Consider the following 25,868-nt stretch of genomic DNA (forward strand, 5'->3'; position numbering starts at 1 on the left):
TGAGTCATGTTGATTCGTCCGGCCATTGATCTTCACATCAAAGGCAACATAAATGAGAAAGGTTCGCAAATAGTGCGATGACAGAAGAGTGTAAGCACATAGGTGTTCTTAAGCAATAACAAGTAGGGAGCAAAGTAACGTAAGCATACTACGAGCAAAGTTCTATGCAGTTCTAGCAAGCAGGTAATAAACATAAACCTTATTACCTAGGATGTCGAGTCTTGCACGTGGAGCGAAGCGTCGTTGTGGATCGTTGAGAGCACTGTTCTGGTTATAGTCTGGTTTTAATAAAAACATTTTCCCATATTAAAACCAAGTTCTCTATAACCAATGGCTCTGATACCAATCTGTCACACCCCCAAAATCCACCTGCGGAGTATCACCGCTTGGGAGCGTGACTGACCAGGATCAAGCCATCAATCATATAGAACATTGTATAAAGTAAAAGTAATTGCAATATAATCCAAAACAAATCCATATGAAAGGTGTTTCCAAAACATAGGTAAGTTATCATTGTTTAGCGGAAGCGTATTATTGTAAATCCCATAGTAAGTAAGTATCAAATATCATAAGTGTTTAACAAGATGATCACGATCCAAGCCCCACAACGACCAGCTCCTCCGTGTGCAAGCTCCATATACCTAACGTCCTGCAAGGCATGTAACAGAGGGTCAACAACTAGTTGAGCGAGTTCACAGAAAGTAAATGCGTAACAGTAAGTTCGTTTGTAACAGGTGGCTCTACTGGGCCGTTAGTACGTTCTATTAGTGGGGGTTTCCCATGTTGTATGACCACTAGACTACTCGTAACCATAGGTATCCTTCACAACCGAGGATAGTAATAAGCATAAGTATCCTTCACATCCGAGGATAGTAATGAGTATAAGTATCCTTCACAACCGAGGATAGTAAATAGTATAGGTATCCTTCACAACCGAGGATAGTAATAAGTATAGGTATCCTTCACAACCGAGGATAGTAGTAAGTATAGGTCTACGTAGAGGGTAAGTATGTGTCCTGCACAACCGAGGACAGTGAATTGCATAAGTATGTGTCCTGCACAACCGAGGACAGTGGTATGGTAGTCTAGTAACAGTATAAGTACAGTTCTATTCAATCTCAATCCTTCAATCCCAATTCCCGTGCCCTGGGAATCCCATGCCTTAGTAAGGGTGTGAACTCACCTTGGTTTGCTCGGTATGTTATTGCTTCTAGGATTAATTAACTGTTTAAGTCCGTTACACACGACCTAGGATACATTGCACATAATTCGACGTAAGCGTTACATTCAAGTAGGGTTTACAGTCAGTGATGTCTACTAGTTGTGATCTGCGTGAGGGTTGTGTACAGAATGATATAATAAGGGTTGTTCACATCTATAGGATCACGTAGTATCATTCAAGACTTAACAGATTCTACAACATTTATCATGCAACTCAAAGCTTCATGTGAACATTCACAAGGTCATGCACCTCTCAAAACTCAGACAAGTATGGGGGGTGTCTCCCCTGTTCAAAACTCGGATAGCACATGTAATCATCATACAAACTCGGACATATAATCAATATACAAACTCGGTCATGTAAACAACATACAAACTCGGTGATGTAAACAACATACAAACTCAGACATGATCTATGTAAACTCGGTCAACATAACATCATTAAACTCGGTCCACCATTAATCCGTTAAACTCGGTCACATTTCAATTCCATAACTTGGACCATGGAGACTTTAGAAAGTCGGACAAGGGGGAAACCCCCTTTTAAATTCGGACATAGGTGGGGGGTTAAACTCGGACACAACATCCCCCCTTAAGAACCTCGGACCCCTTGAGGCTTACATGGTCGGACAAGGGCTTTGGAGTCCAAAGTTCGGACCTTTGGGGTCCTTGTAAAGTCGGACCATGAGTTTCTTTAACAAACTCGGACCTTAATGTTTCTGTTAATAAACTCGGGCAAGGGTTCAATCAAGAAACTCGGGCCATCTTACATGTATATAAAGTCGGGCTAGGTGTCTTTATAAAATAAACTCGGACATATGTAAATCATTAAACTCAGACATATGTTAATCGTTAAACTCAGACTATCTCATGACTAACATATATTATCAAAACTCAGACAATCAAATGGCGATTGAAACAGTTACACGTGAACATTCAACAGTTACGCATACGAACAAACCCTAGTTCTATTCATATTGACGGCATCATCATAATAATCCACCTATGATCATCAATTAATCATTACAAGAACAATATAATCAAGCATACAACTATTCATATTCGTTTCTCAACAATCGGAAATCCTTAAACGCAGAAACATCACATGTGAAACTAGGGTTTTTCATGCATACATAATCAAGAATCAAGAATTGATATCAATCCAATAACCAACGAACAATCATTAACAATTACCTTGTGTTGATTCTAGAGGAAGAGAGTAATCAAACTTGTGATGCCTTGCAAATGATTTGGTGATGATTGCTAGGAGGATTAGAGAGTTACAAGTACGTGTTTTGATTTTTGAGAGAGTGATTAGTGAAAAGGGGATTAGGGTTAAGTATAATCAAGTTCACTAATGGCCATCTACACCCCTAACTAATATATTTTACAATAGTACACCATTTCAAATAGTTTCACAGTTTCACCACCAAGTTTATCACAATTAACACATAGTCATGCACAATCACACAATACACTTCATTATACCAAAACGTATACAATTCTATAGTAATCAATTGTGCAATTAAACAGCTAAACAATACTTGAACGTGCAATAAATGTGAAATAGAAATCTTGGAAATTCGAGTTGTCACAGCGAGCCCAGTCCCAGGCCCAGCATAACGGACCTCGGGATGACTTTGTACCCGACGCATAAATCTGCTAGGTTTGAGCCTTCCTACTTGCATTTCACACATATCAATGGCCTTGCAAACCATTGGTGATCTCTTTTTTTTCCTTATTTGCTACATACCAGGATTTTGATAAATACAAAGGTTTGTTTACTCACTTAAACATGAACTCGCTCAACATTATTGTTGATTTTTCAACTTACATGTATTTCAGGGAATTAAAGGATCTGGCACGGTATGGCACGTTTTCCCGCTGCACTATTTCCGAGGTCATCCGGGTTTAGGGAATGTGACTCTTTCCTGGACAAGTCACAGTCCTTAAACCATGTTTATGTTATGTTTAAGTTTGTAATGTTTGTTGAACAAGGTTATGGTTGTTAGGGTGTTTTCCCGTTAAAACAATGTTGTTGTTTTTGGATTTTAAAACTAAATTGAATGGATGATCTTGCATGGTTTTGATTCATATAGCTTTGTTATGGTTAAGCTATGGTATTAAGAAGTCACACCAAATTAACCACGCTTCCGCAAAGCCAGGGTGTGACATCCTCTCCCTGTGGACCATGAGCTAAGGGCAAGTCGTCTACGAAGTCTGGTATGGCAAAAGGCTGAAAATCGTCTTCATCGGGGCTCGTGGTGTCTGAGGTATAAACCTCCGGGTCTGTGGCTATCTCGTCATCTGAGGTAATGGCCATAGGGTCGATCGTGTTGGACACTCCACTATCAGAGGATGTCATGGTGTCTGTAACACAGCCACAACATATGCACATAAATCAGATAAGCATGTAAACAAATAGCAATGTAATCATGTATGCATCCTAGTCTTCCCAGACTATCCCACCCAATCTCTTAGACTGAATTCCCTAATCTCTCAGACTAACTCCCTGGTCTCTAAGACCAAACCTCCCAGTCTCTAAGACTAACTCCCTGGCCTCTAAGACCAACTCCCAGTCTCTAAGACTAACTCTCTGGCCTCTAGGACCAAACTTTCCAAGTCTCTAAGACTGAAACTTTCCCCAGCCTCTAAGGCTGAACTCCCTCAGTCTCTAAGATTGAACTCCCTCAGTCTCTAAGACTGAATTATATCCATAGCCTTGGAAATGTGTACTTGTGCCTTTTGTTTGTAAAAATGTTTGTTCCCTGGTTCTGGAAATTTTATGTACGCAATGTAAAAAGTGTTTGAAAGCGTTTTCATGAGAGCCCTATTGATCATAGTCTAGACTCGAGAAAGAATCCTAGTTCGCTATGATCGAGGCTCTGATACCAAGTTGTCACACCCTGGCTTTTGCGGAAGCGTGGATTATTTTTGGTGTGACTTCTTAATACCATAGCAACAATCACAACAATGCTATATGATAAAAAAAACGTGATGCTCATCCATTAAAATAGTTTAGAAAAATGCATAACATATTGTCTTAAAACATCAACCCCAAAACACATTACAAACCATGACTTGTTTAAAATGAGTTCATAAGACTCAACAAAAGACTACCAACAAAACGAAGATTAGAGACATGCAACCCGTCCAGGAAGGAGTTACACTTCCCAAACCTACGACCCTGGATGACATCCTTATTTAGTACGCAGCTAACATGCATCACTTGCCAGATCCAATTAATTCCCTGAAATACATGTAGTTTAAAAATATCAACAAAAAGTTGAGTGAGTTCATTTGTAAGTTTGTATGTATAAGCCTTTAAAATAAGTCTCGTATGTATAAAATTCCCTGGTATGTAGCAATAAGGAAAAATTGATCACCATTGGGGTGCAAAGCCAATAGCATGTGTGAAACTGGTGCAGGAAGACTCAAACCTAGCAAATTTGTCTCCGGTATGAAGACATAGTCACCACTATGGGCCGCCCCGGCCTCATGGGTGTGGGCTCGCTACACCCAAATAGATCTATCACTCATGTCCCGTGGTCCTACAATGAGGATTAATGGCCTTAAGTGTCATGCCCACCGCTCACTTGATCGCGTAGTAAAAACCCTCCTTAAGCTAACCATACCATGTATAAAATGTCTGTAATAAATTGTAACATGTATTCCACCCCAGAAGTATAAAATTAAAAATAGTTAAGAGAAAAGGGGGACATGAACTCACAGTAGTGCGTCTTGTACCGTATCTCAAACTCTGTCAGCTACACGACAACCTACAACGCACTAATGTCTATTAGACGAACGGGTCATGCCTTGGCTTAGAGTTTAAGGTTTTGAGTTAAGTTTCTTATATTATTCCGAGTGATAATTATGTGTCAAGATAATTTATATTTCAACTTAATTACATGTCGTGTTGGAATATTTATTCAATATTCTTGTAGTAATACTTCTAAAGTATTTTATATACGCATTTACTTCCCAATAATGGGATATTTTGCACATGTATGCTCGTATTGGAATTATATTTTTAAGTCCTTTTTAGAGAATATATATTTAACCATTTTCATGTATAAAACCAACTTCCGATACTTGGTATTTTGTTACAAAAATTATGGCGAGTTTTATGTTTGAAAAACATAGTCTAAAATATACTAGTAAACACTTGTCTAGAAAATATTTACTAAGTGTTAGGATTTTCGGAAAATTTTGCCATAGTCTCCTTTGTAAATGGAGGTGTCCATGCTAAATAGCATATCATTTTCTTTAACATATATCACGTTAGATCGTTCTCAAATAACCAACCCAACATTTAGACATGCAAAATATTACTTATGTCATTTCAGCTTTAATGTTCAAAACTGGACTGTTTTCGAGCATTTTAATAAAATAGTTAACTCATTCCAAAAGATCTAAAATTTTTACAAAATGTCCTATACGATCCAAATATTATGGTGTAAAAATATCGGGGTCCAATTCATTACCAATATTTTATAGAAAATCATTTACCGAACTGCAATCAGATTTTTCACTTTCTGACTGCAGTCTACGGAATAATTCGTTTAAAATTCATCGCAAGTCCGATCGACGAAATTCCAGTTGGAGGATCATCGCGACATCAGTGATCATCTACAGTATAAATTTCATGAGTTAGTTTTACTCAGGTTTTAAGTTATGACTAAAAATACAACACACATTTTCTGCAGTAAAAACGCAGCTTGAGCGGCTGTCCTAAAACAGACCTTTAAAAATAGTGAACGACCTTGAAAAATTACGATTCCAGTGCCATTTGATCCGTTTTTCAAAAATGCATAATTTAGGCTTCAGAAAATCAGTTTTTCGACTTATAATTATCCGGTTACAGCCAGTTGAAGTTGGCTGAAAGTGTCAATCAGCATGTTTCTTTATAGTTTAAATGTTACTAAACCGTATCAACAAATGTCCTAACAACGGGTTTATCAAGAAATCAATGATCAAACATCATGCATGCTTTAACCAACCCAAATCCAACAAGATTTCATCTTCATGTAACTTATGTTCATGGTCTTTGTTCATTTTCGTTTTAGGTTCATGTGCTAAACATCAACTTACAATCTTTCGAATAAACAACGTGAAAGTAACCAAGAGTGAAACCAAAAACTTACAAGTAGCATAAAGGCTAGGGATGAACTTGTGAACAAAGAATGGTGATGAAAATGGCATGAGAATGCAAGGTGTGATGCCCCTTCAAGACCTCCAAGCTTCAAGCTTCACAAGACTTCTTCTAGCACTTGATTTGAACTTGAAAATGGAATAGATGAGTGAATGTTGAAGTGATGGTGGTGGTGGCGGTTATGTGCAGCCGAGAGGGAGAGAGAGAGAGAGTTTGAGGGAGGTGAAGTGAACTTGTGAGGATTGAGATGTTATAAGATTTCTTGGAAATCCCCTTAGCCACCCTACTTAATCTTAGTGTAATCATTGCACATATTTTTGGCCAACCAACAAGCAAGATAAAAAAAATAAAATCTAGAGAATATTTGGTGATGATGATGACTGAAATAGGCTAGGGGGTTAATTGTAAAATTTGATAATTAGTAGGTAAATAATTAGGAGGTTAAGGGTATTATCTAGAGTATTATGTGCATGACATATTTTTATAGTGTGTTGGAGTATTTGAGACCATAATTAGTTAAAAATAACAAATAATAATGTTTCTGACCAAATTTTGGTGTCCCGGGTAGTGTCCGGTTGTTTGGTTAAGTACTGTTCCGTTAAAGTGTTAAATTTCACCGTATAGTGTCTCTTATGCATCTTTTTGTAACACAATTAATTCTCAACACTTAGGAAAGCATTCAGGACCATTTAGTCAATTCTCTGCATAATACGAGGATGTTAAAAGCTGAATTTCTGCTGAAAATGCAGAATTCTACACTTAAAATGAGTTTTAGGCACTCTCCGGCACTCAAACTATCACCAAGTGACAGTCTTATGGTCCTCACTTCCCTACACCCATACTAGTGTAGTACTTTGTCCCTGGCCCATACTGGGTCTCAAAACACTGTCTGTCTATGTAGTGGCACTGTCAGTATATTCCTGAGTTATCCGTTTAACTGTGCTAACTGTGCTTTGTGCATCATGTTTGTCACTAAAGTTTGTATGTAATGAATAGAGTGATAGTATGAAATGTGATGCATATGTATGTACGTTACAGAAATCAAAAAGCAGTTTACGTCATCAGTTGCAGTTAAGCACAGTCATTAAGCACGTAATTAAAATTAATTAATCGTACGGGTACCTGGTTTAGTGAGGGTTGTCACACAAACCAAAATCATGTTTATCAAACAATCAACAACATCTCATATATATCTACTCGGTTTTTATACACATAAACATGCAATTCATCAAATCATCAGTACCTATGATCATGCATCCATACATATGTTAATGTAATCAATCAAGAAATTAAACCCTACTCATATACACAAGCATACTCATCAGTTGACATTAGGATAGAGGTTTACCTAGAAAGAGGGCACACGAGAAAAAGAGACAGATTGTGTGAGAGTGAGGGAGCCGAGAGATGGCGGCCTTGTGGTTGTCGATGGAGGAGTGCGCTGCTGGGGTTTCTTTTGTGCGATCGTGAGTAAGTAGGGAGATAGAGGATGATTGGGTTTTGGGTTAGGGTTTAGGTTATATTAAAAAGTTTTTTTTTACAACTTCTAGTTTGTAATTTATTAACCTCTAGTCCCTTAAGTTTACAAAACCCAAACTTGGGTAGAAAGTTGTACATATAACTTTGGATGTTTAGGCAAAACGAGTCCCTCGTGTTTACAAGTTCTCAAATCATTTGTATGAATTAACCAAATTAACTTTAGTGTGTGTGTAGTCAGGACTACTACAACAACCAGAGATCCTAATGTGTAAATGGGAACAAATCTATATGGATTTTATCACAAGACTCCCCAACACGCAGGGTGGCTACGACACCATTTGGGTGATAGTGGACCGTTTGACCAAATCTGCCCATTTCCTTGCTATCAAGGAAGCTGATAAAATGGAATGATTAACCCGCATTTGTATAAAAGAGGTGGTTTCCCGGCATGGAGTACCGACCTCTATCATTTCGGATCGAGACGCCCGATTCGCCTCTCACTTTTGGGAATCACTCTTGAAAGCCCTAGGCACACGCTTAGATATGAGCACGACCTACAATCTATAAACCGATGGCTAGAGTGAGCGAACCATTCAGACACTAGAATACATGCTCAAGGCATGCGTGATTGATTTCGGAAATAGATGGGAAACCCACTAGCCATTAGCGGAATTCTCGTATAACAACAACTATCATAGAAGTATGCAGGCACCAACATTCAAGGCGTTGTTTGGACGAAAGTGTCAATCCCCTGTCTGCTGCGCAGAGGTTGGGGATAGTCAACTCGTCGGTCCAGAATTGGTACTCGAAATGACCGAGAAGATAGTGCAAATCAGAAACCGTATGGCGGCAGCTCGAGATCATAAAAAGAGCTATGCCGATCAACGCCGCAAACCTTAGGAACTTCAAGTAGAAAATAGAGTCCTATTGAAAATGTCTCCCTGGAAAGGTGTAATCTATTTTGGAAATAGAGGCAAATTAAACCCGCGCTACGTAGGCCCTTTTACAATCACGAAGAAGATTGGGCCAGGGGCATATCAGCAAGACCTTCCTGAAGAACTAAGTGGAGTTCATAACGTCTTCCACGTCTCAAATCTGAAAAAGTATTTGTCAGATGAAACATTAGTCGTTCCGTTGGATGAGATCCAAATGGATGAGCAGCAACGCTTCATTGAAGAGCCGATAGAAATCATGGACCGAGAGGTCAAAACGCGAAGTCATAGCAAGGTACCTATAGTCAAAGTTCGTTAGAATTCTAAGCGTGGACCAGAGTTCACGTGGGAACGAGAGGATCAAATGACAAGAAGATATTCTCACCTTTTCGGAACCGAAACACAAAGCACAAATGATACAAACTAAATTTCGGGATGAAATTCCTGTAACATGGGGATGATGTGACAACCTGGGAAATTTCACTCAACTAGCGACGCAACTCAATCTTACTCAATTTTCAGGAAGAAAATTCCTTTTACATGGGGATAATGTGACGTCCTTTAATTTTAGGTTAACGTCGTTAACTCTCTCTCTCTCTCTCTCTCTCTCTCTCTCTCTCTCTCTCTTTCTCACAGTAAATCTTTATGATTTCTAGCATATTTGCATTCATATAGTACATGTAGATTATAACACACGGAAACCACATGTCCGTACACTTAAAAGTTAAATGTTTAACTTTCAAACGAGTTTCAAGGTTTTGAAACTAGAAGGACTAGTTCTACACACACACTAAAGTTGATTCGGTTAACTTCCAATGCAAGATTTGAGAGCTTGTAAACATGAGGGACTTGTTTTACCTAAACACGCAAAGTTATATGTATAACTTTCTACCCAAGTTTGGGTTTGTAAATTTATGGGTCTAGAGGTGTATAAATTACATACTAGAAGTTGTAAATAAAACTTTTTAATATAACCCAAACCCTAACCCATAACTCAATCGTCCTCTCTCTCCTTCCTTACTCATGATCGCTCAAAAGAAACCCCAACAGCCCACTCCTCCATCGTCGACCACAAGGTCGCCATCTCTCGGCTCCCTCACTATCACGCAATCTCTCTATAGTGCTCTCTCTCTAGGTAAACCTCTATCCTAATGTTAATTGATGAGTATGGTTGTGTATATAAGTAGGGTTTGATTTCTTGATTGATTACATGAACATATGTATGGATGCATGATCATAGGTACTGATGATTTGATGAATTGCATGTTTATGTGTATAAAAAACGAGTAGATATATATGAGATGTCATTGATTGTTTGATAAACATGATTAGGGTTTGTGCATGTAAAGTTGATCTTGTTAAGAATGTGTGTTAAAATTGATCCATGACGTTATATGCTTCATTTGGATACCCGAAAACAAGTTAAAAAGATTTTTGCACACGCTTTTAATAATTGTTAAAACTAAATAGCTTCTGATCAGAAAATTTGGCTGACTTGCAAAGGCCATATCTTGGCCAAAACTAACGAAATTGCATAGTTTTTTAGTCTAAAAGTAAGTTCAAAGAATGCTCTATTAAACCCAAGTGGTTTTATATTTTTCCAGTAAGTTTTGGTCACTCAAAAGTCTAAAACAAAATCACATGTCAATGCTGAGTTTTCTGATCAGAAATTGTAGTTCATTACGGAATTCATAACTTGGTCAACAGTTGGAGTCAATACTTTAAATTTGACAATAATTAATTTTAAGAGTTTTTGTGACAATCCCACTGGAATTTTGTTAATCGGGTGAATGAATATTTTTTTGTACATTATACGAAAAACTATCATCAGAAAATGACAGTTTTAATCTTTACGTGTTGTGTGATATTTGGTGAATTTTCTGTGCACATATAAGCCTTGAGAAAAAACATACAAGTTAAAGTTGCTAAAGTGTGTATTGTCATTTGTGAACACATCTAATTTGTTACACGGAGTGTTCTTGGGGTGTCTGACATGAATAAATGTCGTTTAGTATGTATGTGTGTCTATGTGGTACGTGTATGCATGAACTTGCCATGATCCTTGCTGTTGAATGTCTGTATGATAGTATACGTGAAATCACTGTGTGATGCCCAAATCACTTAACTAAAAAGAATATGTAAACATATCAGGACGTGGTTAACCATAACACTTCGTAGTCACATAATTCTAACCGTACAAAACTAAGGTGAGTTCACAGCCCCTACTCTCTTTTAAAATTATTTAAACACGGGGGGAGAAAACATGCGTAACATTAAGGTAAAGTAATGTACAGTTTAGTTAGCATTTTTGTTATATCATTATGGTCACTAGAGTGAAACAGTATCACAAGTTAAGTCCTTAAGTTCTCGTACCGTTAGTATTTGATAGCGAGGAAGCTTTGAGTAGTACTACTGGGTTTGAGAAACCCCACCTGGGTTGGTCGCACTAACTGGACCGGTCAAGATCGAACGGGTGTAAAATTTGCCTAACCTTCCACCATTGTCAGTGATGGACATGGTAACAAGGCAAACGCATAACATAGCCAGCTTCCATGTCGAACACTTAGTGACATAATACACTTGCTAGCTATCTACAGATATGACAACAAACTGCTAATAACTACAATTAAACACAAACAATGAAGCAAACATTATCTGATAAACCTGTGAACTCACTGAGTACTATTACACTTCTTCTTGCACGTGTTTCTCAGGTTGCTGAGGTATCTCTCACGCATAGGTTGCATGCATGGATGTCAAAGATAATTTTATTATTTTCATGGGTTCATTTCATAAATCATTTCACGGTTAGGTTGTACGCATGGATGTTAAAAATCATTTTGGCATTGTTTTGCGCACAGTTTTACATTACATTTACTTTACACTTCCGCATTTTATTTAAGGTTTTTGATAACGTATTTTATTCTATATAGCTTGTGTCTTAGATCTTGGTTTGTCACACGACTCGCGGTAAAACTCCACAGGTGGAAATTGTGGGTGTGACAGGTTCATTTCTAGGAACACCATAAGGAGTAGCAGCCTTCTTATCCAGTAAGGTATTTGAATCAAAAGTTTTTTTAAGTTGCTAGATGAAGTTTCTCCTTGCTTGATATTGGGAACCTTCAAACTCGTATCGTTAACTACTATAATGGTCTCACTTGATCTTAATTACCTGCTTATCCTTGTTGGATTTAGAAGAAAACATTGTTTGAGAACTAGACAAGGTGAGAAAAGATTGGATAAGATTATCTAAGTGATGAGGGTAAAATGAAATTTAAATAATAAGGGTTAGGAATAAATAGTAAAATATGTAAATGAGACAGAGCGTAACTGAAATGGTTTTATTTTTCCTAGGCGGGAAAGTAGATTTTACTATATTACTAATAAAAATGTAAGAAAAAATAAAAATTAAATAAATGCCCTACATGAAGTCCATGAACTATAAAATTATGCCCCAAATAATAAAGTGTCATTGGAGTTACAGAAGAGTAACATACAATATGTGTACATAGTAGAATCCTCCACCTGTTATATGTATGTAACAAAAAAAAAAAAAAAAAAAAAAAAAAAAAAACACCTAAGTTATACAAAAAGGTAGGTTAATTAACGGAGTACTTGGGATATGGAACATACTTACAAGTCAAGAATAAACATAAGAAACATAAAACACATGACAAAAACCATTCAAAATGATAGACTAAATGGTATTGTGTTAACGGTTATTTGTTGAACCAACGGCGGACTGATCATTCTGTGAGGCATTCTCCTGAGCTTATTTCTCCATGCTTTTCTTCTTGCACTTACTCGAGTCGGGGTTAGTAACATACTAATAATTGGTGTGGCAATGTCGTTGGGCTTCGGTTGGCTTGTGAGGTAGGTTATCAAGACCAACCAATCCCCTACCCTTCCTGCAACCTTTCGTCTTAATACCATCGAGATTGATAACTGATATCTCGAAGGGAACTGATTGACCAATAATTTCTTCAATAATTAGAGTAATTATTCTTTGTCTAATATAATTATGCAGCGTTTGTTTTTTTATTAAAAAATGATGTGGATGTAATTACAATTATGTCACTGATGTTCCTTTCATTCACATAGTACATTCACATTCACATTTTGTATGGTTTCATTCACATCGTACATTTATCACAGTTTTTTTCATTTATATGAAAACTTATACATATATAAGTTGGTTAAAGTGAAAACTAGCTTGAGTTGTGAGAACACGAAAATTTTTAATTCAAAGGTTTTTTGAAAAAAAAAAAGAAAGAAAAAAACTCACAACACTTTTTCTGAAACTTTCTCCAAAAAAAACAAATATTGTATATGACTTCTTACACCAACGTAAACCAAATTTACACCACCGTAACGTTCTAGACCTGATGACGTCTGAGCGTAAATCGAAGTTACATGTCGAATAAATGCCGCCTCGTCAATATTTTAGAATTTTTTACACTGATGTTTTAGTTAGGTGTTAATCTAGCTTTGTACAAAATTTGGTTGAAAAACTCACAAGAGAAGTAGAGGTTCTTGTGGTTCTCATAACTTGAAAGGTTAATTTGAAAACACATTTGAATTGACAAAACCGATAAAAACTCAATATAACAATTAAATTTCTTTTAACATATGTAACATATGTTTTATAGCTATTAAAAAATTAATAAATTTTGTACGTAACTTTTAAATATGTGTAATAACCTTTGTTGTTTAAAAGTTACACATGTTTTACACAAAAATATAATCATTATAAGTACTTACAAATCTTATTTTTATTTCAATATTTTTGGTAATATCAATAATGCTATATATTACAAATGTTTAAGAAAACAAAAAAAAATTATATATACTAGATTTTCACCTGTTTTCTCAACTCAAGTAATAGTTGTTACTAATATAATTTCAATATGAAGTAATGAAAAATAGATCTAAAGTTGTAAGTCTTTAGAATAATCAATTTGATTGTTCTTTAACGTTAGCGTGTACTTTTGTGCAATTGTATGGTGATTTTTCTCTCTTCTCGTTACTTGATAGAAGAAAGAGTTCCAGTATTTATATAAAAAAATCGCTCTTAATAAGAGTAAGTGAAAGACAAATTTAGTGATATGATACGTGGTTGCAGTATCCTAGATTGGCTAGGCATACGTTTGGCTTGATTTTCATTAGCATCGAAAAAGTTAGTGATTTGTGGAGGAGGGTAATGAACTTTCAGACAACCAATTATCAACCACATGTATACATAACCCACATATTGAATAAAGTAATTATGATTTATTAATTTTGAAATTTTGATTGATATAATACCAAATGTTCAAACACATTTATGTTAAAACCAAGATTATATATATATATATATATATAGGGTAGGGCTAGATAGAAAACCCTATATATATAAAAAACCCGAGAAAACCCAAGCTCCCGACATTTTTTTTTTTTGAAAAAAATAACACATGTAATATACATGTTTTTAAGACTTTTGGGCCAAAAAAATCAAAAAAGCGCCGAAGGGATATTTAAAAAAAAAAAAAAAACAAGTTTCAGCAATTTTCAGCGAAATTATGGATTTTTTGCTTAACACGTGTTAGGAGCTGAAATTTGTTTATTTTTTTTAAAAAAAATCCCTTCGGCGCTTTTTTGTTTTTTTTTGGCCCAAAACACTCTAAAACATGTATATTACATGTGTAATTTTTTTCAAAAAAAAAAAATGTCGGGAGGTTGGGTAAAAATGGCTTCCCATTTGGGTTTCCAGAGTTTTCTAAGAATTTTAGGGTTTTTTTATCTAGCATTATCCTATATATATATATATATATATATATATATATATATAGGAGAAGGATCCGTTAGGAACCACCCTTTATTGCGAGAACCGCGAGAACCAATGTGAACACGTGGCATAATTGTAAATATATTGAATTCTAACAAAAAAACACACGGTGTCATAATTGTAAATATATGGATCTGTAACATAAACACGCCTGTCCCCTGTTTTAGGGTTTCTTCATCACATTTGTTCCCAATCCACAATCTGCATCATCATCATCATCATCTACACTTTGATTGAGGTTCACGGCTGTTCACGACGGCTTACCGGCGGCACACATGAGTTGAAATATCTCGTGCTGAACCTACCGCAACCGGGATTATTGCTACATATGGCGTCCTCTGATTCATCCAGTGTTGAAATATCTCGTGCTGAACCTACCGCATCCGATGATACTAACCCACCAATCTCTGCATATCATCCTCATACATCTGATACTACCTATCTTGGTGGTCCATCTGCTGCCAAACCAGTATATGCTGTTAATCCAATTGAAAGTTGCAAAATTGTGTACACTACAGTTGATAGTCGACAATTCCCTTCATGGATTTGAAATACCTAGTCTTGATTCCATGTCAATACCAGCTAATGTTACGGTATCATCTGGGAATGTCAATATATCTGACCAATTGTTGTCGATTGACACTCCTTCAACTGGTACAACACCCACAAATACAAAACAACCTCAATTGCAGTTCATTCGGTGTGAGACTAAAGGTATCCCATGTCCATTTTGTGTAATTTGTATATTATTCAATGTTATACATGTTTAAAATATGTTCAGATTCATATTATGTTGTCACTAATTATTAATCAGCAATATATGCACATGTGTACTGTGTTAACTGAACCATATTATAAATTATGATACATTATAAATATATGCACATGTGCATGATGATGACCATTAATTTGTTATATTGTATATTAAATTACACATTGCACATGTAATTTGTTAAATTTTCTTATTAAATTCACAGGAACAATTATGGTTGATATACATTCTACGCCCAATGCACCCCATATTGGATACCTGAAATTGATGTTGAATACATTCCTGTTATAACCAGTGTGAACACGTATCATTTTTTGTAATTATATTATGTTTATAAAAAAAAACACACGCGTTCTTTTTTTTTTCCTTATGTCATTGTTATCTCCACTTTAGGGTTTCAGTATTTCACCAGCACCAGTTCATGGTCTTCACACTCGGCTGAGAGGCATTCACGGCGATTCACGGTGGCGGAGAGCCGTGCACGGTGGTTTTCACGGCATATAGATAGTCGTGTTCATGTATTTCATGGTGGTTGCAGTCGGCACTTTGGTTGCAGTCGGCACTTTGTTTACAGCGGCATATGGCGTCTTCTGATTCATCACGTGTCGATCCTCGTATATCCGATGAACCTCCTCATATATTGTCTGACTATCATCTTCATACAACATTTGATGCCGACTTTGGTGGTCCATCTGCTGTCAATCCCGTTGACATTCACATAATTATGTCTAAAACTGTTGAAAGTCGACATACCCTTCATGGGATTGAAATTCAGACTCTTAGACTCTTGACTCTATGTCTACATCACTTTGACTGGTACAGCACCTATAAATACAGAACATCAAAAGTTGCAGTTCATTCGATTTGTGACTAAAGGTATTATGTTGACTGTAAATGATGTATATACTCTATAAATGATATTGTATTAAATGATATGCACATGTGCATTATACTTACTGTAAATGATGTTGTATTAAATTATATGCACATGTGCATTATGCTGCCTGTAAATGATATTGTATTAAATTATATGCACATGTGCATTATGTTGAAAATGAGTCTATGTCGTTGTTTTATGGATTCTGAACAAGTGCCTTATGGAGAACTATCCAATTATGTGCAGTTTGGCAGCAAACAAATGGTCTTTGGTGGCGGACAACTACAAAAAAATAGGGGAGGTGACTGTGTGGGATTAGCAATTGAAGAACAAGTCGGCAACTGGGGAGGCATGGGTGGAGTTTATGCAGCTTTTGGCACTGCTGAGAGACACCAGAATGAAGATGGTTCAAGATGGGTGGGGTTGGCACTCGGAAAATAAGTCAACTTTTAATGTTAAAACCGTTAGAGAGGATTTGTGTGTCACAAGCGGGGACTTGTCGAGTGGATTTGTAATGACCTGGAACGGTTGGGCTACACCTAAAGCCAATATGTTAGCATGGAAAGGCGTTGAAGGCAGGTTTCCGACAAAGACAGAGCTAGAAATAAAGGGTAATTCAGACCAGCAACACATTGTGCCCAGTTTGCAAATACGAGCAAGAAACTGTTGAACACATTCTCATTACGTGTTTGATGTCGAAAACGCTATGGTGGATGGTCGGAGCATGGTTGGGAGTAAAAGATTTTCCTGTAAGTCGGAGATTTCTAAGAAGAAGAAAAGGGCAGTCAACTGCATAGTGATTGCTACATTATGGATTATATGGTCGAGCAGAAATGAGAAGGTATTCAGAGTCATGCAGATTTCAAATGCTAGAAGACTGGAACACGTCAAGGAGTGTACTCTGTTGTGGATGAAAGTCATAGCCAAATTGGAGAACTAGAGCCAAAATGGATAACTTAGTGACTGAAGAGTGGTACACCAGTGGAGTGAATGTAACAGAAAATTAGGAGTTTATATGTTTATTGTAAGCGTTCTTCTCTAGTTCCTGGCTAGAGTTCTAGTTTGAATATATGGCATCTTGTTCTGTTAAAAAATGTCGTTATATATAAAATGATAATGCTCGTGTGCATTATATTGACATGTTACTGTTTCGCACAATGCACATGTGCATACATGTTTGCTGTTTCACTCCACATCGTTGCTGTTTTGACCAATGCACATGTGCATACATGTTTACTATTTCATTACACATGGTTATTGTTTCGAACAATGCACATGTGCAGACATGTATATTTTTTAATTACATGTAATACGTTTTCCTTACATATACATCAACATATGTAATGTGGTACCCCATATGTAATATGTAATAGGGTACCACATACGTAATATGGTATAAACAAAAAATACAGTATTTCAAAATATACACGTGCATTACCGACATGTTTATTGTTTTTTATTAATGCACATGTGCATTACCAACATTAACACATTTACAACAAGTAAATATAACACCCTCATCATAAGAATCACATAATCCGATCAACAACCATTATTGCACATATGCACCACCAGCATATACTATACCAAACAACATATTACATCCTAAATTAACAAATATAACCATCTGTAATACATTATACAATACTAAAATATATGTTATTTCAAACTATGCACATGTGCAGTACTAACATACCCTCTACCAAACAACATAATACATATTCACGAACATGATCATTCGCCTCTGATAACGACAGTTTTTTGTTGCTATCTTCACCCTCGTGTTCTTAAGTTGCAGGTCTTGAATTTATTTATCTTTGTTGAATATGCAATCAAGCTTCTCACCACTCCCTTTATACATCTCCATATGTTGCATAGCGAACAACCCCAACCCGCAATCTGTGAAGTAATAAAGGGATTTCGTTTACTTGTTCAGTTTTTTCATAGTGATTTCGCTCACTTGTCCTCCTCTTTATGTTTTTTTTTTCTTCTTGTGCACCTACATGTTATATATTTAATGTGTTTACATAAATGATATCATTTAACATGAAAGTAATAAAGGGATGCACATGTGCATAAACTCCCAACTGCATCATCAAATATTAGTCAACCTTTTTTACCTCTTTGTTTAATCGTTGCGTAATCATCTTCCATTGCATCCGGCATTTTTTTGACTCTTCATCCCTTGATTTCAAAACTTAAATTACCTTCTTTGATTTTTTTTTCCGTTATCGATCTACGATAATAAACGAAACAAAAAAAATATATGATTAACAAACATACAATCTCAATGAATATGTGCATTAACATTAACTTTATCATTACTATATACACTATGCAGATGTGCATCAACATAAATTACATTGTTAACATATTCTGGCAAAATTCTGGCAGACTATGCACATGTGCATAACATGCACATGTACAACATCATCATGAATGACCTTATTAACATATTCTGGCAAATTATGCACATGTGCCTAACTGCACATTTGCATCCATATGACTGACCTAATTGAAATAATCTGGCAAAATATGCATTTGTGCATAACTATGCATGTGCATTAACATGACTGAGCTTATCAATAGGTTTGCTTCGATAAAAAATAATAGACAAAACAAAAGTTACTTTCTTCAATTTTTACCTCTTTGTTTAACTGTCGTGTAATCATCTTCGATTGCATGTTGCATAATCATCTTCCATTGCATCCGACATTTTTTTGACCCTTCATCCATTGACTTCAAAACAAAAGTTACCTTCTTCGATTTTTTCCCATTGTTGATCTACAATAATATACAAAACAAAAAATAATAAAATACTAAAAAATAATATCAATAGTCATAAAATTATTTTATTATCCTATTTCGTATAAGCCTATTCTGTATAAGCCTATTATGTCGCGTTAATGCACATGTGCATTAATTGTATAAAACATAAAATTATCTTATTATCCTGTTCCGTATAAGCCTATTCTGCCTATTCAGTATAAGCCTATTCTGTCGTGTTAATGCACATGTGCATTAACACCACATAACTTGTCGATAGTCATAATTCAGTAGTAAAAACTCTATCATTTACCAAATCAACTTCTGTGTTGCCAATCATTATCCAACATTATGCACATAACATCATTCCTTAATAAAAAGATACATAAAACAACACATCATTACCGCATTACATATAGTTCATCACAACATTAGCCCTTCTGTTCACATAAAAAACATATATATACCACAATTTTCAATAATTCATTTATGAAACAACTGTTTAAATGTAATAACCACATAATAACATGTCTTAATCGACGGTTAATAGTTGTTTTAACATATACGACTACAAAACAAGGTGTATAAACTTACAAATTCACGGAACAGTGCAACAGATAATCGATATTCCGTTAGACGACATGTGTTCTTCCGATTATCCCTATATGTGCAACAAACCTCGATGTTACGATCGTTTTGCCCTAATTTAGATTGGAATTCGAATGTGCGATCGATGATTATGTTGTTAATGCACTGAAATCGACTAATTTTTATGACGAACTGCTGGTATCTGATATCGTGGAGCGTATATCTTGATTTGTAGGATGAATCGCACGGATTGATGATGATTGTAAGTTATCAAATGTATCGGACGTGAATAATTGATGTATTGTGGTTTAATGTTTGTTTGAAGTCCAAACTACAGGAGAATCAGGGATAGAGGAGAATCAGGGGGACTGATGATGATTTCAGATGTATCGGACGTGAAAAAATGATGTATTGTGGTTTAATGTTTGTTTGAAGTTCAAACTAGAGGAGAATCAGGGATAGAGGAGAATCAGGGATGTGAGGCGGTTATTTGAAAGTTATATGTATTTACAATAGTGCCATGTGTTCATACTGGTTCTCGCGGTTCTCGCAATAAAGGTGGTTCTCGCATGAACCCTACCCTATATATATATATATATATATATATATATAGGGGATCGCTAAAATGAAAACCACCTTTAGTTTTAAGAACCATGGGAACAACTTTTTAGCCCTTAGATCAACTAGATGGATGAGATTAGAAGTAGAAAATATTAATATTAAAAGCTTTTTGTCTTATTATGTTTTTAATATTTTATTGTTAACGGGTATTTAGGTAAAGTTGTTTTTTTTGTTTTTTTATATATATTATTTTTAAATGTCTTTTTTTGTCCCATTCATTTATTACTTTTTAGTCTTAATAATTTTTTATTAATAAACTGATTTTTTGGTTTAAAAACTTTTTTGAAATCAGATTTTTTTAATGCGCCGACATTTACGTTAAAAACTTTACGCGACGTTTTTTTAAAGTTTTAGGCGCCGTTTTTTACGGTTTACGCGCTGTTTTTACGTTTCAATCGTCGTTTTTTTAACGCGTCGATTTTTACGCCGGGCTTTTTCAAGCGTCGTTTTTTTTTTTGCGCGCCGTTTTTTACGTTAAATTTTTTACGTTTTAACGCGCCGTTTTTTTTACGTTTTACGTTAAAATTTTTGCGTTTTACCGCGCCGTTTTTTAACGTTTTACGTTTTTACGTATTTTTCGTTTTAACGCGCGGTTTTTTTTACGTTTTTACATTTTTTACATTTTTAACGCGTCGTTTTTATGTTTTACGATTTACGTTAAAACTTTTTACGTTTTACATTAAAAAGTTTACGGTTTAACAGTTTTTTTTTTTACAAAAACAATTTTACGCAACACGAACGCACCCAGAAAACGCAAACTTTTTAGGTTAACATTTTTTTACGTTTTACGCGCCGGTTTTTTACGTTTTACGTAAAACTTTTTACGTTTTACTAAAAAATTTTACGATTTTACGTTTTACCTAAAACTTTTTACGATTTACGAAAAACTTTTTACGTTTTACGTAAAACTTTCTACGTTTTACGTTTTACGTCTTAAGGTTTTACGTTAAAAAGTTTACGGTTTAACTTTTTTTTTACAAAGCTGTTTTTTACGCAAGACCGAACGCACCCAGAAAATCACACACTCGGGAGGTGTCTCAGATAGTTTGCTATCATCATCGACCCTCAAAAAAAAAAAAAAAAAAAACCCAAACAAACAAAAATCAAAAGAACGAGCGGATTCTTGAAAAAAACGAAGTTTTGACTCAGATTTTCCGATAATCAGAGGCTGCAAAAGTGGGGTTGCAGGTTCAAAAACCTACCCTCCACCATCCTTGCCGCGCCATCGTCAGTTTTTTTTTTTTTTTTTTTTGCATCATCATTGCCGATTCAATAAGGCACCAGATTCAACTGATTTAAACATTCAAAAGGGACAAGAACATCATTCAAACATATTCAAACACAGATTCAAACCTGTATCAACTGAGATCAACCCCCAAACATCAAAAATCGAATCAACACAGATCAACCCCCCAAACATCAAAAATCACCAGAAACATCAAGAACATATAATCATAGTTCACTGATTCAAACAAAAATCAAACAAGAACAAACCCACATATCTTACTAGAGAGAGAAACACCCTTCAAAGGCCACCCTCGCCGCCGGTATCCCACCGCCGTCGTCATCTTTCTCAGATCCAGGATTGGGTGGTGGTTGAGGTAGATCGGAAGAGATGAAGACGGTGGTGGTCGGATTTGTTTCAGGTTGTTGGCAGGCATTCACCGGAGGGGAGGGGGGTGTTTGAGGTAGATCGGAAGAGATGAATGAAGAACCCATATGAATATTTGAAGAGAGAGAGAACTTCAGATGAAAGAACCCATATGAATATTTGAAGAGAGAGAGAACTTCAGATGAAAGAACCCATATGAATATTTGAAGAGAGAGAGAATTTCAATGAAACTGATTTAAAGAATTGAAGAGAGAGACTAAATGAAATAAGAAAGATGAAAGAGACAAGTTCTGGTGACAATAAATGGAGACAGAGAGTGAGGATTTGACATTGGGGGTAAAAGACCGATATACCCTTTTTGTTGTCATAAACTGATTGGTTGAGAGTGGTTCTCGCGGTTCTTATAACTGGGGGTGGTTTTTATTTTAGCGGCTCCCTATATATATATATATATATATATATATATATATATATATATATATATATATATATATATATATATATATATATATATATATATATATATATATATATATATATATATATATATATATGAGAAAAATCTGTTAGTAACCACCATTTATTGCGAGAACCAGTGTGAACACAACCAAAAAATACCTAAAAAATCAAAAAAAAAAAAAACACCCAGAAAAAAAATTTTAATATTTTTTTTTAAAAAATCGCTATATTTCGTCACAAAAAAAACAAAAAAAAAATTCGAGTTATAATTATCCATGCACATATGCATATGTATCATTTCTTTAACAAATTCCGTAATACGTTACTAATATTAGACAATTAAACTTTCATTTACACTACCATTCATAATACACTACTTTTTACATTAACAATATTAGAAATGCACATCTATATATATGAACTTGTTATAACATTAACAACACTAGAAATACACATGTGCATCTATATGTATAAACATGTTATAACGTGTTTTGGTACACCACTTTGAATACACTTTCCCTTTCATCTATCATACCATCCATAATACACTACTATTACCTCCTACAATCCGTATTACAATACCATTACCTCCTACCATCCATAATACAATATCATTACCAATATTTTCACTTTATTAAATGTACATCAACAACCTTTATACCATCCAAACAACATATTACATCATCAAGTGACAAATATAATCAAACCATCAATTACTAGATATAACTAACCAAAAAACATGTATATGGGCCCACTTCATCATTTAAAATCACAAACTTTTTTGTAACAAAACACGTTATATCATGGTTATACATAATGATGCACATGTGCATTTTTGATATTGGTAATGTAAAAAATAGTGTATTGCGGATGATAATGTAAATGAAAGTGCATTTGTCTACTACTGGTAATATATTACGGAATTTGTCCAAGAAATGATACATATGCACATGTGCATCCATAATTGTTACTCGAAAAAAAAAGTTTTTTTTTTTAAATATTGAAAAAAAAAATTGTGTGTTTTTTTAGATTTTTTAGGTATTTTTTGTGTTCACATTGGTTCTCGCAATAAAGGTGTTTCTCGCATGACCCCTGCCCTCTATATATATATATATATATACATATATATATATATAGAGAAAGAGAGTGTGTGTGTGTGTATTGTATAATCTGTGTTAACGTACGCTGGGAAATATAACGTGTGTGATTACCTGTATAACATGCGTGATTAGGATTTTTACCCATGCGTATTTCTGATTTTGTACATGCGTGATTATAGGTTTCAACATGCGTGATTATAGTTTTCAACATGCTTGATTAGGGGTTTTGAGTTTTATAAGGTGCGTAATTTCCCAGCCTACACATCGTATGTTAAGGAACATTATACGTTAACAAACCTCTATATATATATATATATAGGACAAAGATCCGTTAGAAACCACCCTTTATTGCGAGAACCGTGAGAACCAGTGTGAACACAAACAGTAATACCTAAAAAAATCTAAAAAACACCCAAAATTTTATTTTTATTATTTTACTATTTTTTTGTAAAATTCGCTATATTTCCTTTACAATAAAAAAATAAAAAAAATTCAAAAAAAAAAATCCGAGTCACAATTATCCATGCACATGTGCATTTGTATCATTTCATTGACAAATTCCGTAATTCATTACAAATATTAGACAATTGCAATTTCATTTACACTACCACATGTAATACACTAATTTTTACGTTAACAATATTAGAAATGCACATGTGCATCTATATGTATCAACATGAAATAACGTGTTTCGGTACAGTAATATCTCTTTCATCTATCATTCCATCCATAATACACAAACATGCACATGTGCATTTTTGTCATTTCTTTGAGAAATTCCGTAATTCATTACAACTATTAGACAATTGTACTTTCATTTACACTACCATGTGTAATACAATTCTTTTTACATTACCAATATTTGAAATGCACATGTGCATCTATATGTATCGACATGAAATAAGCTGTTTTGGTACACTACTTTGAATACACTTTCCCTTTCATCTATCATACCATCCATAATACACTACCATTACCTCCTACCATCCATAATACAATACCATTACCTCCTACCATCCATAATACAATACCATTACCAATATTTTCACTTTATTACATGTATTTAAACACCATTTATACCATCCAATCAACATATTACATCATAAATTGACAACTATAACCAAACCATCAACAACTATATATAACTAACCAAATAACATGTATATGAGCCTACTTCTCCATTAAAAATCACAAACCTTTTGTACCAAAACACGTTATATCATGGTTATACCTAATGATGCACATGTGCATTTTGAATATTGGTAATGTGAAAAGTAGTGTACTACGAATGGTATTGTAAATTAAAGTGCAATTGTCTATTCCTGATAACGTATTACTGAATTTGTCGAGGTAATGATACATATGCACATGTGCATGGATAACTGTTACTCGAAAAAAAAAAACAGTTTTTTTTATGGTAACGCAATATAGCGATTTTTTGAAGAAAAATATTAAAAGTAAATAAAAACAATTTTGAGTGCTTTTTTGATTTTTTTTTAGATTTTATTTTGTGTTCACATTGGTTCTCGCGGTTCTCGCAATAAGGGTGGTTCTCGCATGAACCTTACCCTATATATATATATATATATATGTATATATATATATATGTATATATATATATATATATATATGTATATATATATATGTATATATATATATGGGAGGTTATTTTGAGAACGCCAAATATTATGAGAATCGTGTGAATGAATTGAAAAACTGTCACACCCCGGCCGCGTAAAACAACAAAACGCGGCGGAAACGCCGGGGAGGTGAGTGGCGACAGAATTATTGTTTCAACAACCATGGCAATTAAAGTTATGTATTATTAAAATTAAAGTTACATTGTCTTTGAGTTCAAACTAAACTAACATAATAACTGTCTTTTAAGTCACTAAGGCCCGAGTCCGCTTAAGTGAAGCACAAGCATCATCATGCATTAGCACCTGAAACACATGTAAAAATAGGTACGTCAGCATAAAAATGCCTGTGAGATACATAGGTTTTGTTTATGCAGATTCATGACTTGTATTTGAAAGAAGTGTTTAATAAAATGTAGTCATGAACCTTGTAAAATGTTTTCCTTTGTAAAACCATGTGAAAACTGATATGAAAAGCAATTGATAATGAAAGGAATATGCGTGGTTAAATGAATAACCAAGTACAAGTGAATCTGTATAAAAATGTATGCTTTGTAAAACAGTGTCATGTTTTGTAAAAATGTTTCATGTCTTGTCCAAGTGATTTAGATAACGCAACAATGTATGATACGATAAAAGCACTTATATATAGGAAGTAACAGCGGCGTATCCACCATGCTTTTATCATATAACACATAGCCCCGTTACATAAGTCACTTATCAATAACCTGTCATGTTAAATGTCAAAATGTTTATGTATAAACCATATATAATGTCATGTGTATAACTGTATCATGTATAACTTATGAAATGCATAGCGAGTAG

The sequence above is a fragment of the Helianthus annuus genome, chromosome 10 (genome assembly GCF_002127325.2).
Source record: "Helianthus annuus cultivar XRQ/B chromosome 10, HanXRQr2.0-SUNRISE, whole genome shotgun sequence".
NCBI classification, from domain to species: Eukaryota; Viridiplantae; Streptophyta; class Magnoliopsida; order Asterales; family Asteraceae; genus Helianthus; species Helianthus annuus.